This window comes from Monodon monoceros, unplaced genomic scaffold, assembly GCF_005190385.1.
Source record: "Monodon monoceros isolate NGI ecotype Baffin Bay Population unplaced genomic scaffold, NGI_Narwhal_1 Super_Scaffold_12, whole genome shotgun sequence".
In the NCBI taxonomy this organism is placed as follows: Eukaryota; Metazoa; Chordata; class Mammalia; order Artiodactyla; family Monodontidae; genus Monodon; species Monodon monoceros.
The window spans coordinates 46,738,004-46,753,736 of record NW_021703768.1 but is presented as its reverse complement, the minus strand read 5'-3'; the positions used below and the strand labels follow the sequence as shown (position 1 = coordinate 46,753,736).

At 40.4% G+C, this 15,733-nt stretch overlaps 1 protein-coding gene across 7 annotated transcripts in view; it reads left to right on the top strand.

The window, feature by feature from the left end:
- The window catches only part of PDE4D (phosphodiesterase 4D), a 1,463,941-nt gene that overhangs the window by 1,078,058 nt on the left and 370,150 nt on the right, over positions 1 to 15,733 (top strand). The window lies entirely within an intron of this gene.

The window sequence follows — 15,733 nt, the reverse complement described above, 5'->3', positions numbered from 1 at the left end:
TAAATGGAACAAAGGTACCACTCCTAACAAAACATTCAAAGTTTTGCACACTCCAGTCTAAACCTTTCCTTCCTACCTTTTCCTGACAACCACTGTTCATAATAATCTCCCCTCTGAACTCCAGTGGTTCGCCATGCACGGGATACAGCTTGTCTCCTTGTGCACTGGATACATTATGCTTCTGAAGAGCAGCAGCTACTTTTACAGATTTGTCACAGGACAATGCCAGTCACAGTGTTTAGTAAATATTGGATTAATAACTAGCAGACCAGTGAATTCATCCACTTAGCAGATATGTATTGAATGCCTACAACTAACAGACCCTATTCTAGTTGGTGGTAAACAGCAGTGAACAAAGCAGAGTCTCTGTTCTAATGAAACTTGATTTTTGTGCGTGGGGGGGAGATAGACAATGTAAAATACACAAACACAAAATATACAGTATGTCATGATGATAAGTTCTATGAAGAAAACTAATGCAGAGGAAAGAAATAGAGTGACGGCAGTGCTATTTTAGATATAGTCAGAATAAGTAGCCCTGTCTATTAAACTGACATTTGGATCTTAACAGAGTGAAAGGACTGTGCCAATGTCTGAAGCAAGAGCATTTCCGGAAGAGGAAACAGCAAAGTGCAAAGGTCCTGAGGCAGGAGCAGGCACGCTGTGTTAAAAGAACAGGAAAAAGACCAGTATGGGTCAAACCAAGTAAGCAAAGGGGAGAAGGGAAGGAAAAATGGTCAGGAGATAGTAAAGGGCTTTTGTAAGCCATGGTAAGGAGTTTGGATTTTGCAGTGGGAAACTAGAAGAGGGTTTTGAGCACAGAAGGGACGTACATGTGCAAAGGATCACTCTGAGTATTCTGAGAAGAATAGACTTGGAATGAGGCCGGAAACAGTAAAAACGGTTACGAAGCCACTTCAGTAGTCTGGGCAAGAAACAATGGTGACCTGGACCAGGGTGGTGACAGTGGAAGTGGTGAAGAGTGACCAGATTCTGGCTCCAATTTGAAAACAGAGCTGACAGTATGTGATGATGGATTTTCACACGAGAAAAAGAGAAACAGAAATGAGTCAAAGATGATTCAAGGCTTTGGGTCTGAAAATATTAAAAACTTGTGTTTTCATTTGCTGAGTTGAGGAAAGACGAGGGAAACGTAGATTTAGTGGTAGGGTGCTGGAACATGAACCTAAAATTCAGCGTGGCACCTTAAGTCTGAGCGGCCTATTTGTGGCAGAGGTTTCAGGCCCCGCCCCATTTCCCCTAGACTTACCCCAGATGCTACCTGCCCCTGTGGCGGGCAGATCCTGTGTGCTCAGTAGACTTCTCATTTGGGCAGCTGGGTACTTTCTCTGTTCAAAGGAGCTTGCTAGACTGGGTGTGGGCTGCCCAGAGGGCAATCCTCAGACATTGAAAGACCAGAGTATGCTTACATGCCCCACGTTTCACATGCCTCAGTGGGATGAGCCCTAGACGTGTGTGTACGGTCATTCAAAGGGGTCCCCAAGAAGGTTGAGTTCCATGTGCTCACAGTGGTCACCTGCTCATTAATGCACACTTCACTGATTCTCGTCTCTCCCTGCCCTACTTCCCCAACCCCTAACTTCCTACAATCACCTCCCTGCTTTCTCTCCAAATAAAGTACCCACGCCAAGATTTTGCAGCATCTGCCTGGAAGCAATTCAACCTAAGACTATTATACGTCCAAATGTCAATATTCAAGAAGGAGGGAAATATGCTCTTTTGAAAAGAGGGGAAATGTCAGGGGTGGAGTATAGCTGGGAGGTGTTAGTCTTTAACAACCCTATGTGAAAGCACAAGGTGTAAATACGGGTTGGTTCGTACACATGTTTGTTCCTTTCTTCTCTGCCACATGGTCATTTCTCCGGGTGAATACAATGGTGCTCACTAATGAACAATCTGAGCTTTCCCCAGAGGCCACAGCAGAATATCTAGAGAGTAGTATAGCCTGAGGAGTGATGACAATTTGATTGGAAAGAAGGGGATCTTGGGAACTTGTCTTAAATCTGCATTTGCATAGGAAGGCCATTGTTTTGACTTTTCTTCTATGTTTGTTGGGGTGGTTTTGAAGAAACTGGAGATTATAGAAGGCCATGCCAAGCCACCCTTTGGTGTTGTCTTTACTTTTTCCTACTAGTTTATGCTCAGCCATACTATTTCTCTTGCCTGGCTCAGGAGCATGTTTTGTGTGCCAGTTTGAGGAGGAAAGTGAGTAGCGTTGAATGAGATCCTCATTAACTAGGTAGGATAGCCAGTCGCAGGCAAAGCAAAGACCGTTCTTACTTGCAATCAATTGTTCAACTGAATGTGAAAACAAATCAGTTTCTCTTGTTTTGAATGAGAAGATCAGATAAAACACAGTTCTCCTTGCCATACATTGTATCACATTCCAGAGTAATTTCAATTTCACCTTTGCAGGAAGCATCCAGAATTTAATGTTTTCTGCTGAGCAGTTATCCAGATCATTGTAAACCCGTGGAAGCATTGACATGAATAAGATTTTTCTTCTAATTAAAGAGCTAATTCAAGCATAGAAAAATGTTCCTAGTTCTCACTAAAATGGTATTTTTTATTTTTTTTTTGTGGTACCCGGGCCTCTCACTGTTGTGGCCTCTCCCGTTGCGGAGCACAGGCTCTGGACGTGCAGGCTCAGCGGCCATGGCTCATGGGCCCAGCTGCTCCGCTGCATGTGGGATCTTCCCGGACCGGGGCACGAACCCCTGTCCCCTGCATCGGCAGGCAGACTCTCAACCACTGCACCACCAGGGAAGCCTGGTAATATTTTTTTTTATCAGTCGTTATCATGTAAAGTTTCAGGTGACTAATACATTTCCAAATGGCCGTCATAACCATGCTAACATTTTATAATTACATGGTTCTCTGTTTTTAAGATGAATGGACAATATCTGATTTTTAATATATTGTCCAATTTTCCATATTCATTTGCCTTTTGTCAAATGGAGAGACAGTATCCATCAGAGCAAGAGAGCAAGTTTCTGAAGCAATGGGGGCAAACAGGGATGCTGATTTCCTATACTGGGAAAGTTCTTTTTAAAACATTAAGAAACACAACCATGTGGAATATTTATGTACACATTTAATAACAGAGAAGTAGATTACCAAGTCTTGGAATTGCCCATACCCACGTATGCGTCCTCCGTAAGGTCCGTAAGTCAGTTCCCAGATGATGAAGACTAAGGAAATGCCCTGTAGGTCTAGTTGAAGCTCTTGGCTCTTTCTTGGGGCGAAGGTACAGTCTTGAAAACCTCTCTTAACAAGGGGGAGCTGTGCATACATCTAGCTCTTTTCATAGAATTTCCTTGCAGACTGGCGTGAAGTGGGTCTCTAAATCTACAAAGAGCTTGGTCTCTCTTTTTGCTTATTTTCTGGCCATGGTTTGTTTACCTTGAGGAGGCAGACTCCTCTGTCTTCTCTACTTAAATGTCTACAGATGGTATCACGCTGCCTCCAATTTGATTTTACATCAGATCTTCCTAGGCGTTAAACGATGTATATGCTTTCTGGCTTCCCTGCACTTCTCTCTCTGACCCTTTAACATCTCAGCAACGTGTAAACTATGAGACGTGTTTAATTTAACATGGATTCAAAAGTTTTTGCTCATGACCTTTGGTTGAAATTTAATCAAACTAAAAACCTAACACTCCTAGTGGTAAAAAGAAATTGGGTTATTCAAGGTTTTTAGTAGCAAATATTTAGTTTTACCTAATTATAGAAATAATCCCTATGCATGGTAGAAAATTTGAACATTACAGAAAAGAACATTTAAAAAGACCTATGATCCTAATACCCAGAGATAACACTGTCAATATTTTGGTGTATATTTTTATTAATTAGATTTAATTGGTAAATGCTTTTCATGAGTAACTAGATTCTACTTAGTAATTTATAATGCACCTCTATCATGTCACATAATTATTATTTCTTTTTTGTGGTGGGAAGAGGTAAGATCTAGTCTCTTAGCAAGTTCAATGTTTATAATACGATACTGTTGTCTATAATCACTATATTGTGCATTAGATCTCTTGCAAATTTGTAGCCTTAAACAAAATCCTTCCTGTTCCCCAAGCCCCCACTGCCCCAGCTTCTGGTAACCACCATTTTACTGTTGTTTTCAATGAGTTCAACTTTTGGATTCCACATGTGAGTGATATCATACAGTATTTGCCTTTCTCTGTCTGCCTTATTTCACTTGGCAGAATATTCTCAGGGCCCATCTATGTTGTCACCAATGGCAGAATTTCCTTCTTTCTCACAGCTGAATAATATTCCATTATGTGTGTGGGTATTTTATATAAATATGTGTGTGTGTTTATACACCTTACGATGCACTTATTAACAAGGTATTAACATTAACATCTTGAAAATGCCACTCTATGCTTTTTTTTTGCTATATTTGCCATTTTCACTGACCTGCTATGATAAGTTACTACTAGAGTTGCAAATACACATCCTTCAATGTACCTGAAGAGACATTCCTCTGAATCTGAGATGCTCCCCAGTCCTTGGAGCACCTGAGAGCCAAGGCTTCTGAGATGGCTCTGCAGTACTTACTCCTTCTTGATTGGCTTCAAGCACCCAACTCCAAACATGTGCTGCGAGTGTTTAGTAATTATTTGTATGAGTTCTTTAGTTTCATGGAGACTAAAATTAGGTTTCCTCTGTCACTCTTATGATGTCATTTGACCTTGACCTGCATCTCAAATTGCTGAGACGGTAGCAAGCGTTCTCCCTAAGCACATCAGAAATAGTAGGTGAGGGGGGGACATTTAAGATGGTGGAGGAGTAAGGCATGGAGATCACCTTCCTCCCCACAAATACATCAGAAATACATCTACATGTGGAACAACTCCTACAGAACACCTACTGAACGCTGGCAGAAGACCTCAGACCTCCCAAAAGGCAAGAAACTCCCCACATACCTGGGTAGGGCAAACGAAGAAAGAAAAAAGAGAGACAAAAGAATAGGGATGAGACCTGCACCAGTGGGAGGGAGCTGTGAAGGAGGAAAGATTTCCACATACTAAGAAGCCCCTTCGCGGGCAGAGATGGGTGGGTGGCAGAGTGGGGGTAAGCTTCAGAGCCACAGAGGAGAGCGCTGCAACAGGGATGCGGAGGGCAAAGCGGAGAAATTCCCACACACAGGATCGGTGCTGACCAGCACTCACCAGCCCGAGAGGCTTGTCTGCTCATCCGCCAGGGCAGGCAGGGCTACGAGCTGAGGCTCCGGCTTCGGTGGGAGCGCCGGGAGAGGACTGGGGTTGGCGGCGTGAACACAGCCTGCAGGGGGTTAGCGCGCCACAGCTAGCTGGGAGGGCGTCCGGGGAAAAGTCTGGACTTGCCAAAGAGGCAAGAGACCATTGTTTCAGGGTGCGCGAGGAGAGGGGATTCAGAGCACCGCCTAAATGAGTTCCAAAGACGGCGTGAGCCGTGGCTATCAGCATGAACCCGAGACGGCCTGAGACACTAAGGCTGCTGCTGCAGCCACCTAGAAGCCTGTGTGCAAGCACAGCTCACTATCCACAGCTCCCCTCCTGGAAGCCTGTGCAGCCTGCCACGGCCAGGGTCCTGTGATCCAGGGACAACTTCACAGGGAGAACACATGGCGCACCTCATGCTGTTGCAACATAATGCTGGCCTCTGCTGCCGCAGGCTCCCCGCACACTCTGTACCCCTCCCTCGCCCTGGCCTGAGTGAGCCAGAGCCCCCTAATCAGCTGCTCCTTTAACCCCGTCCTGTCTGAGCGAAGAACAGACGTCCTCAGGCGACCTAGATGCAGAGGCGGGGCCAATCCAAAGCTGAACCCCAGGGTCTGTGCAAACAAAGAAGAGAAAGGGAAATCTCTCCCAGCAGCCTCAGGAGCAGTGGATTAAATCTCCACAATCAACTGGATGTACCCTGCATCTGTGCAATACCTGAATAGACAACGAGTCATCCCAAATTAAGGTGGTGGATTTTGGGAGCAACTGTAGACTTGGGGTTTGCTTTCTGCATCTAATTTTTTTCTGGTTTTATGTTTATCTTAGTTTAGTATTTAGAGTTTATTATCATTGGTAGATTTGTTTATTGATTTGGTTGCTCTTTTCCTTTTTTTTTCTTTTTCTATACAGCTATATTTTTTTTCTTTTTCTCTTTTTGTGAGTGTGTATGTGTATGCTTCTTTGTCTGATTTTGTCTGCATAGCTTTGCTTTTACCATTTGTCCTAGGGTTCTGTCCATTTTTTATTTTTATTTTATTTTTTTAGTATAGTTTTTAGTGCTTGCTATCATTGTTGGATTTGTTTTTTGGTTTGGTTGCTCTCGTTTTTCTTTCCTTCTTTTTCTCCTTTTATTACTTAACATTTTTTTATTTTTAATAATTTCTCTATATTTTATTTTAGTTATTTTATTTTATTTTATTTTTTCTTTCTTTCTTTTTTCTCACTTTTCTTCTCAGCTGTGTAGCTGACAGGGACTTGGTGCTTTGTCCAGGGGTCAGGCCTATGGCTCTGAGGTGGTAGAGCCAAGTTCAGGACATTGGTCCACCAGAGACCTCCCAGTTCCATGTAATATCAAACGGTGAAAGCTCTCCCAGAGATCTCCATCTGAATGCTAAGAACCAGCTCCACTCAACAACCAGCAAGCTACAGTGCTGGACACCCTATGCCAAACAACTAGCAAGACAGTAACTTAACCCCACCCATTAGCAGAGAGGCTGCCTAAAAACATAATAATGTCTCAGACACTCCAAAACACACCACCGGAGGAGGTCTTGCCCACCAGAAAGACAAGATCCAGCCTCATCCACCAGAAAACAGGCACCAGTCCCCTCTACCAGGAAGCTTACACAACCCACTGAACCAACCTTAGCCAGTGGGGGCAGACACCAAACACAATGGGAACTACACACCTGCAGCCTGCAAAAAGGAGACCCCAAACACAGAAAGTAAAGCAAAATGAGAAGACAAAGAAACACACAGCAGATGAAGGAGCAAGATAAAAACCCATCAGACCAAACAAATGAAGAGGAAATAGGCAGTCTACCTGAAAAAGAATTCAGAGTAATGATAGTGAAGATGATCCAAAATCTTGGAAATAGAATGGAGAAAATACAAGAAGTGTTTAACAAGGACCTAGAAGAACTAAAGAGCAAACATACAGTGATGAACAATACAATAAATGAAATTAAAAATTCTCTAGAAGGAATCAATAGCAGAATAACTGAGGCAGAAGAATGGACAAATAACCTGGAAGATAAAATACTGGAAATAACTACCACAGAGCAGAGTGAAGAAAACAGAAAGAAAAGAATTGAGGACAGTCTCAGAGACCTCTCGGACAACATTAAACACACCAACATTCAAATTATAGGAGTCCCAGAAGAGGAAGAGTAAAGAAAGGGACTGAGAAAATATTTGAAGATATTATAGTTGAAAACTTCCCTAATATGGGAAAGGAAATAGTCAATCAAGCCCAGGAAGTGCAGAGAGTTCCATACAGGATAAATCCAAGGAGAAACACGCCAAGACACATATTAATTGAATTATCGAAAATTAAATACAAAGAAAAAATATTAAAAGCAGCAAGGAGAAAACAACAAATAGCATACAAGGGAATCCCCATAAGGTTAACAGCTGATCTTTCAGCAGAAACTCTGCAAGCCTGAAGGGAGTGGCAAGACATATTTAAAGTGATTAAAGGGAAACACCTACAACCAAGATTACTCTACCTAGCAAGGATCTCATTCAGATTCAACTGAGAAATTAAAACCTTTCCAAAAAAGCAAAGGCTAACCAGCTTTACAACAAATGCTAAAGGAACTTCTCTAGGCAGGAAACACAAGAGAAGGAAAAGACCTACAATACCAAACCCAAAACAGTTAAGAAAACGGTAATAGGAACATACATATCTATAACTACCTTAAATGTAAATGGATTAAGTGCTCCAACCAAAAGACACAGACTGGCTAAATGGATACAAAACCAAGACCCTTATATATGCTGTCTACAAGAGACCCACTTCAGACCTAGAGACACATACAGACTGAAAGTGAGGGGATGGAGATAGATCTTCCATGGAAATGGAAATCAGAAGAAAGCTGGACTAGCAATTCTCATATCAGACAAAATAGACTTTAAAATAAAGACTATTACAAGAGACAAAGAAGGACACTACATACAGATCAAGGGATCAGTCCAAGAAGAAGATATAACAATTGTAAATATTTATGCACCCAACATAGGAGCACCTCAATACATAAGGCAAATGCTAACAGCCATAAAAGGGGAAATTGACAGTAACACAGTCATAGTAGGGGACTTTAACACCCCACTTTCACCAATGGACCGATCATCCAAAATGAAAATAAATAAGGAAACACAAGCTTTAAATGATACATTAAACAAGATGGACTTAATTGATGTTTATAGGACATTCCATCCAAAAACAGCAGAATACACTTTCTTCTCAAGTGCTCATGGAACATTCTCCAGGATAGATCATATCTTGGGTGACAAATCAAGGCTTAGTAAATTTAAGAAAATTGAAATCGTATCAAGTATCTTTTCCAACCACGACACTATGAGACTAGATATCAATTACAGGAAAAATTCTCTAAAAAATACAAACAGGGCTCCCCTGGTGGCACAGTGGTTGAGAGTCTGCCTGCCGATGCAGGGGACACGAGTTCGTGCCCCGGTCCGGGAAGATCCACATGCCGCAGAACAGCTGAGCCTGTGAGCCATGGCCGCTGAGCCTGTGCATCTGGAGCCTGTGCTCCGCAACAGGAGAGATCACAACAGTGAGAGGCCCGTGTACCGCAAAAAAAAAAAACAAAAAAAAACACATGGAGGCTAAATAATAGACTACTAAATAACCAAGAAATCACTGAAGAAATCAAAGAGGAAATCAAAAAATACCTAGAAACAAATGACAATGTAAACACAACGACCCAAAACCTATAGGATGCAGCAAAAGCAGTTCTAAGAGGAAAGTTTATAGCAATACTATCCTACATCAAGAAACAAGAAACATCTCAAATGCACAACCTAAACTTACACCTACAGCAATTAGAGAAAGAAGAACAAAAAACCCCCAAAGTTAGCAGAAGGAAAGTAATCATAAAGATCAGATCAAAAATAAATGAAAAAGAAATGAAGGAAACAATTGCAAAGATCAATAAAACTAAAAGCTGGTTCTTTGAGAAGATAAACAAAGTTGATAAACCATTAGCCAGACTCATCAAGAAAAAGAGGGAGAAGACTCAAATCAATAGAATTAGAAATGAAAAAGGAGAAGTAACACCCGACACTTCAGAAATACAAAGGATCATGAGAGATTACTACAAGCAACTGTATGCCAATAAAATGGAAAACCTGGAAGAAATAGACAAATTCTTAGAAAAGCACAACTTTCTGAGACTGAAACAGGAAGAAATAGAAAATATAAACAGATCAGTCACAAGCACTGTAATTGAGACTGTGATAAAAAATCTTCCAGCAAACAAAAGCCCAGGACCAGATGGCTTCACAGGCAAATTCTATCAAACATTTAGAGAAGAGCTAACACCTATCCTTCTCAAACTCTTCCAAAATATCGCAGAAGGAGAAACAGTCCCAAACTCATTCTATGAGGCCACCATCACCCTAATATCAAAAACAGACAAAGATGTCACAAAGAAAGAGAACAACAGGCCAATATCACTGATAAACATAGATGCAAAAATCCTCAACAAAATACTAGCAAACAGAATCCAACAGCACATTAAAAGGATCATATACCATGATCAAGTGGGGTTTATCCCAGGAATGCAAGGATTCTTCAATATATACAAATCAATCAATGTGATAAACCATATTAACAAATTGAAGAATAAAAACCATATGATCATCTCAATAGATGCAGAAAAAGCTTTCGACAAAATTCAACACCCAGTTATGTTAAAAAACCTCCAGAGAGTAGGCATAGAAGGAACTTACTCAACCTAATAAAGGCTGTATATGACAAGCCCACGGCCAACATCATCCTCAATGGTGAAAAACTGAAACCATTTCCTCTAAGATCAGGAATAAGACAAGGTTGTCCATTCTCACCACTATTATTCAACATGTTTTTGAAAGTTTTAGCCACAGCAATCAGAGAAGAAAAAGAAATAAAAGGAATCCAAATCAGAAAAGAAGAAGTCAAGCTGTCACTGTTTGCAGATGACATGATACTATACAAAGAGAATCCTAAAGATGCTACCAGAAAACTACTAGAGCTAATCAATGAATTTGGTAAAGTAGCAGGATACAAAATTAATGCACAGAAATCTCTTCCATTCCTATACAGTAATGATGAAAAATCTGAAAGAGAAATTAAGGAAACACTCCCATTTACCATTGCAACAAAAAGAAAAAAATACGTAGGAATAAACCTACCTAAGGAGACAAAAGTCCTATATGCAGAAAACTATAAGACACTGATGCAGTAAATTAAAGATGGTACAAACAGGTGGAGAGATATACCATGTTCTTGGAATGGAGAAATCAACATTGTGAAAATGGCTATAATACCCAAAGCAATCTACAGATTCAGTGCAATCCCTATCAAACTACCAATGGCATTTTTCACAGAACTAGATGAAAAAATTTCACAATTTATATGGAATCACAAAAGACCCCGAATAGCCAAAGCAATCTTGAGAAAGAAAAACGGACCTGGATGAATCAGGCTCCCAGACTTCAGACTATACTACAAAGCTACAGTAATCAAGACAGTATGGTATTGGCACAAAAACAGAAATATACATCAGTGGAACAGGATAGAAAGCCCAGAGGTAAACCCATGCACCTATGGTCAACTAACCTATGACAAAGGAGGGAAGGATATACAATGGAGAAAAGACAGCCTCTTCAATAAGTGTTGCTGGGAAAACTGGACAGCTACATGTAAAAGAATGAAATTAGAGCACTCCCTGATACCATACACAAAAATAAACTCAAAATGGATTAAAGACCTAAATGTAAGGCCAGACACTATAAAACTCTTAAAGGAAAACATAGGCACAACACTCTGTGACATAAATCACAGCAAGATCCTTTTTGACTCACCTCCTAGAGAAATGGAAATAAAAATAAACAGATGGGACCTAATGAAACTTAAAAGCTTTTGCACAGCAAAGGAAAACATAAACACAATGAAAAGACAACCCTCAGGATGGGAGAAGATATTTTCAAATGAAGCAACTGACAAAGGATTAATCTCCAAAACTTACAAGCAGCTCATGCAGCTCAATATCAAAAACAAACAAACAAACAAACAAACAACCCAATCCAATACTGGGCAGAAGACCTAAACAGACATTTCTCCAAGGAAGGTATACAGATTGCCAACAAACACATGAAAGGCTGCTCAACATCACTAATCATTAGAGAAATGCAAATCAAAACTACAGTGAGGTATCACCTCACACTGGTCAGAATGGCCATCATCAAAAAATCTACAAACAATAAGTGCTGGAGAGGGTGTGGAGAGAATGGAACTGTCTCGCACTTTTGGTGGGAATGTAAATTGATACAGCCACTGTGGAGAAGAGGATGGAGGTTCTTTAAAAAAGTAAAAATAGAAATACTATATTACCCAGCAATCCCACTACTGGGCATATACCCTGAGAAAACCATAATTCAAAAAGAGTCATGTACCACAATGTTCATTGCAGCTCTATAGCCAGGATATGGAAGCAACGTAAGTGTCCATCAACAGATGAATGGATAAAGAAGATGTGGCACATGTATACAATGGAATATTATTCAGCCATAAAGAGAAATGAAATTGAGCATTTGTAGTGAGGTGATGGACCTAGAGTCTGTCTAACAGAGTGAAGTCAGAAAGAGAAAAACAAATACCATATGCTAACACATATATATGGAATCTTAAAAAAAAAAAAAAAAAGTGGTTCTGAAGAACCTAGGAGCAGGACAGGATTAAAGATGCAGACGTAGAGAATGGACTTGAGGACCCAGGGAGGGTGAAGGGTAAGCTGGGATGAAGTGAGAGAGTGGCATGGACATGTATACGCTACCAAATGTAAAATGGATAGCTAGTGGGAAGCAGCCACGTAGCACAGGGAGATCAGCTCTGTGCTTTGTGACCACCTAGAGAGGTGGGATAGGGAGGGTGGGAGGGAGACGTAACAAGGAGGAGGAGATATGGGGATATATGTATAGCAGATTCACTTTGTTATAAAGTAGAAACTAACACACCATTGTAAAGCAATTATACTCCAATAAGGATGTTAAAAAAACAAAAAAAGAAATAGGTTAAAAATTGTTTCAGTGATATTGGGATTTTTTTTTAACAAAACAGAGTCTCTTTCTTATCCATAACACACTAGGCCTAACACTGATATATTAAAATATATAAAAATATAACAAAATATATTAAAATATGAAATATAAAATATAAAAAATATATTAAAAATATAACAAAAGGAAACACAAAATAAAACCCAGAGAAAAACCAAAGTTCCCATTTTTTGAAACAGCTCCTGATTCATGGATTTTATAGGGTATCAGAAACTGTAATATGCCCAGTCACCCCATTTCTAGTCACCTGACTGAAGTCATAATTTACTGAGAATTACCCTGTATGAAACAATCCAGAAAACGTATTACATAGGACTAATGTGGAATAAGAGCTCATGACTGACAGCTTTTATCACCTAAATGGATATTGATTTTGATATTTCATAATCTTTAGCAGATCTTTAACATTTACTGTGTAGTCATTAATTTGCTTTTGTTAGTAAGATTTAGGAATTCAAATACACTATGGTATTTACATTACATTTAACAAATACATCGTCTTTGCCTATACCAAGTCCACACTTTACAATAGACTCAGTATGAACTGAGAGACTTAAATGTAGGTCAACATCATGTACAAGCCATGCATATTGTTCAGATGAATCTCACTATAACAGTATAGTTCTCGTTGCTCAAGTCCAATATAATAATCACCTGTTAAGAAGCAAGCTCTTAAATGTTACAGGCAGAACCTAAGTGGTGGCTGCACAGCTTAGGTAAGAATTCACTGTAGAATTCTTTCAACTTTTCTAAATTTTTGAAAATTTTCATAATACTATTTTGGAAAAAAATCTCTTTTTGATATGGCAAGAACCATATTCTACATTTTTTTCTGAAACAAGTTGTATATGGCTCATCAAGTTTGTGTTTTTGCCATCTGTAATTCAACTCATTCTGGAATGTTCCAGAACTGAGTGCCCTATTTACAGCATTCTTTTTTGTGCCCCCTTTATCTGTAAAAGAAAAATGCCAAGGGACAGTTAGTCAGTTTTAATGTTGTGAGCAATATTGATAACCTTTTACTGAGGAAATGCTGACCACCATTAGGTCACATGTTTTTATGAGGTAAGATGTTTTCTCAGTCACAATCCTCTATAAAGAGGGACCATTTTTCTTTTGTATCCTTAGCCACTTAGCACCGACTTAGACCCACACCCACTCTCCCTCATTCATTCCTTAGCTCACTTATTGTCTAGGCATATACTGGTTAACAACCTAGGTTTTATAACTGTTGAGGCCTCAATTTTAACCTCAGATTTGCCACTCATTGGCTGTGTGAGCATAGGGGCAAATGACTAACTTTTTAAGCCTCCATTTCCTTAGCTAGAAAACAGAATAAATATAAGGTAAGCTTTTATCGGTATATTATTGTGAGGATAATATAAGTTATGTTAAGCTCTTATCACACTGTAAATACCAAATAAGTAGTTGATATTGTCATAGTAAAATAAGGAATTAAAAAAATACCCTGACCTTATGATGATGTTTACTTCACAGAATCAGTCAGTGCACGGGGAGTGGCAGGGTGAGGAAGGCGTCCTGGGGGTGTCAGGTCAATAAGTGCCCAGGAATGGGAAAGTTTATGAATATTGGCTCCAATAAATGGATATCCAGATTTAGCGAGATATTGAACACTGTCATGGAAAAACTTCCTATCGCCAAAGTTGAAAGCATGAGATTGTTGTTATTTAGAGATTCATGGTATTTGGGGACTTTTTGCTTTCTCCCGAGGGAGTAGTTTTGTTTCTCAGCCTGGTAATTCCATCACTGCTTTTCTTGTTTGTTAACATAATTCTGAAAAACTCAAAGAGGCCATTTCTGCCCTTATTTGGTGTGTGGTCAACAAGGAGAGCAGCATGAGTTGGAATTAGTGCTGCGTTGCCGATGCTTTTCCAATTAAACACCTTGTCTTCAGGATCCCGTAAGTTTTCAAAAAATAAATGGTAATGGGGCTTCCCTGGTGGTGCAGTGGTTGAGAGTCCGTCTGCCGATGCAGGGGACACAGGTTCGTGGCCCAGTCCGGGAAGATCCCACATGCCGCGGAGCAGCTGGGCCCGTGAGCCATGGCCACTGAGCCTGCGCGTCTGGAGCCTGTGCTCCGCAACGGGAGAGGCCACAACAGTGACAGAACCAGTAGAGGGTTTTCAATCTGCAAATAAACATTAAAATTTTGCCATGAGATTAACCTTTAAACGTAACAGCTTGATACTCTGTCCTTACACACTTAGGATAAAAAATTTAAAATGGGGGAAAAAAGGACAATCAAAACTGAAGATTGTTACCCTTCTGAAACTGGTTAAATGATATGCCGACTTACCATGTTCATGAAGTGACCATTTTAGAGGACAATTCTTAAAACTAGAAATGTTTCTAACAGTATGGATAATAGTTTTTCTAGTTCTCCAAAAAGCTTATCAACAGTAGCAGTGCCTAAGATCTGGGGTGACATTTTCTAAACGCTTTTTTTTTTTTTTTTTCCTGTACGCGGGCCTCTCACTGCTGTGGCCTCTCCCGTTGCGGAGCACAGGCTCTGGACGCGCAGGCTCAGCAGCCATGGCTCACGGGCCCTGCCGCTCCGTGGCATGTGGGATCCTCCCGGACCGGGTCATGAACCCGTGTCCCCTGCATCGGCAGGCAGACTCTCAACCGCTGCGCCACCAGGGAAGCCCTCTAAATGCTTTTATGTAAAGTACTCCATTCATCTCAAAAACTCTGCAATGGTTCTCTTTTGGATAAGACACTGAACTCAGCAAGGTCAGGCAACAGTGCTCAAGGTCATATGACAAGTTCATAGCATAACTGTGGCTAGATCTAATCTCCCTTACTGGGGCTACCCTGAATACTTGCCCAATGGTGTTTCATCAAAAATCAGACAAACAAACAATTCTGGGGACAGGCCTATATTCATTTGGTCATAACAATGACAGTGGTTTTTCTGGTTTTGTTATTTTATTTTATTTTAATTGATTGATTGCTACAGTTGTGACTTTGTCAGAAGGTACATCTAAGGACAGAGAAAATAGGTAAGTCCCACCTAAATTACCCATGGTGAAATTTTTTGCCCCTCTTTAGGAACATAAAAGAATATAATGTAGGTGATGCATCTTATTTTCAAGAAGTCCTGAGATGATTGGTTTACTGATTCATTAAACAGAATTATTGTGACTTGTTTATTTTGCTAGGCACAGAGGATGCAGTAGGAAAGCAGGCACAGTTTATGTCCTCATGATGTTTAGGTCTGTCAGGGAAGCCAGACATTGAAAAAGTAATTGCAAATGTGCTGACAGTGACAAAGATTAAAGTGCAGAGTGCTGTGGAGACATCCCTTGGCCTGAGAAAGCAGGGAAGGCTTCCTGGAGGAAGTGGCTTTCAAG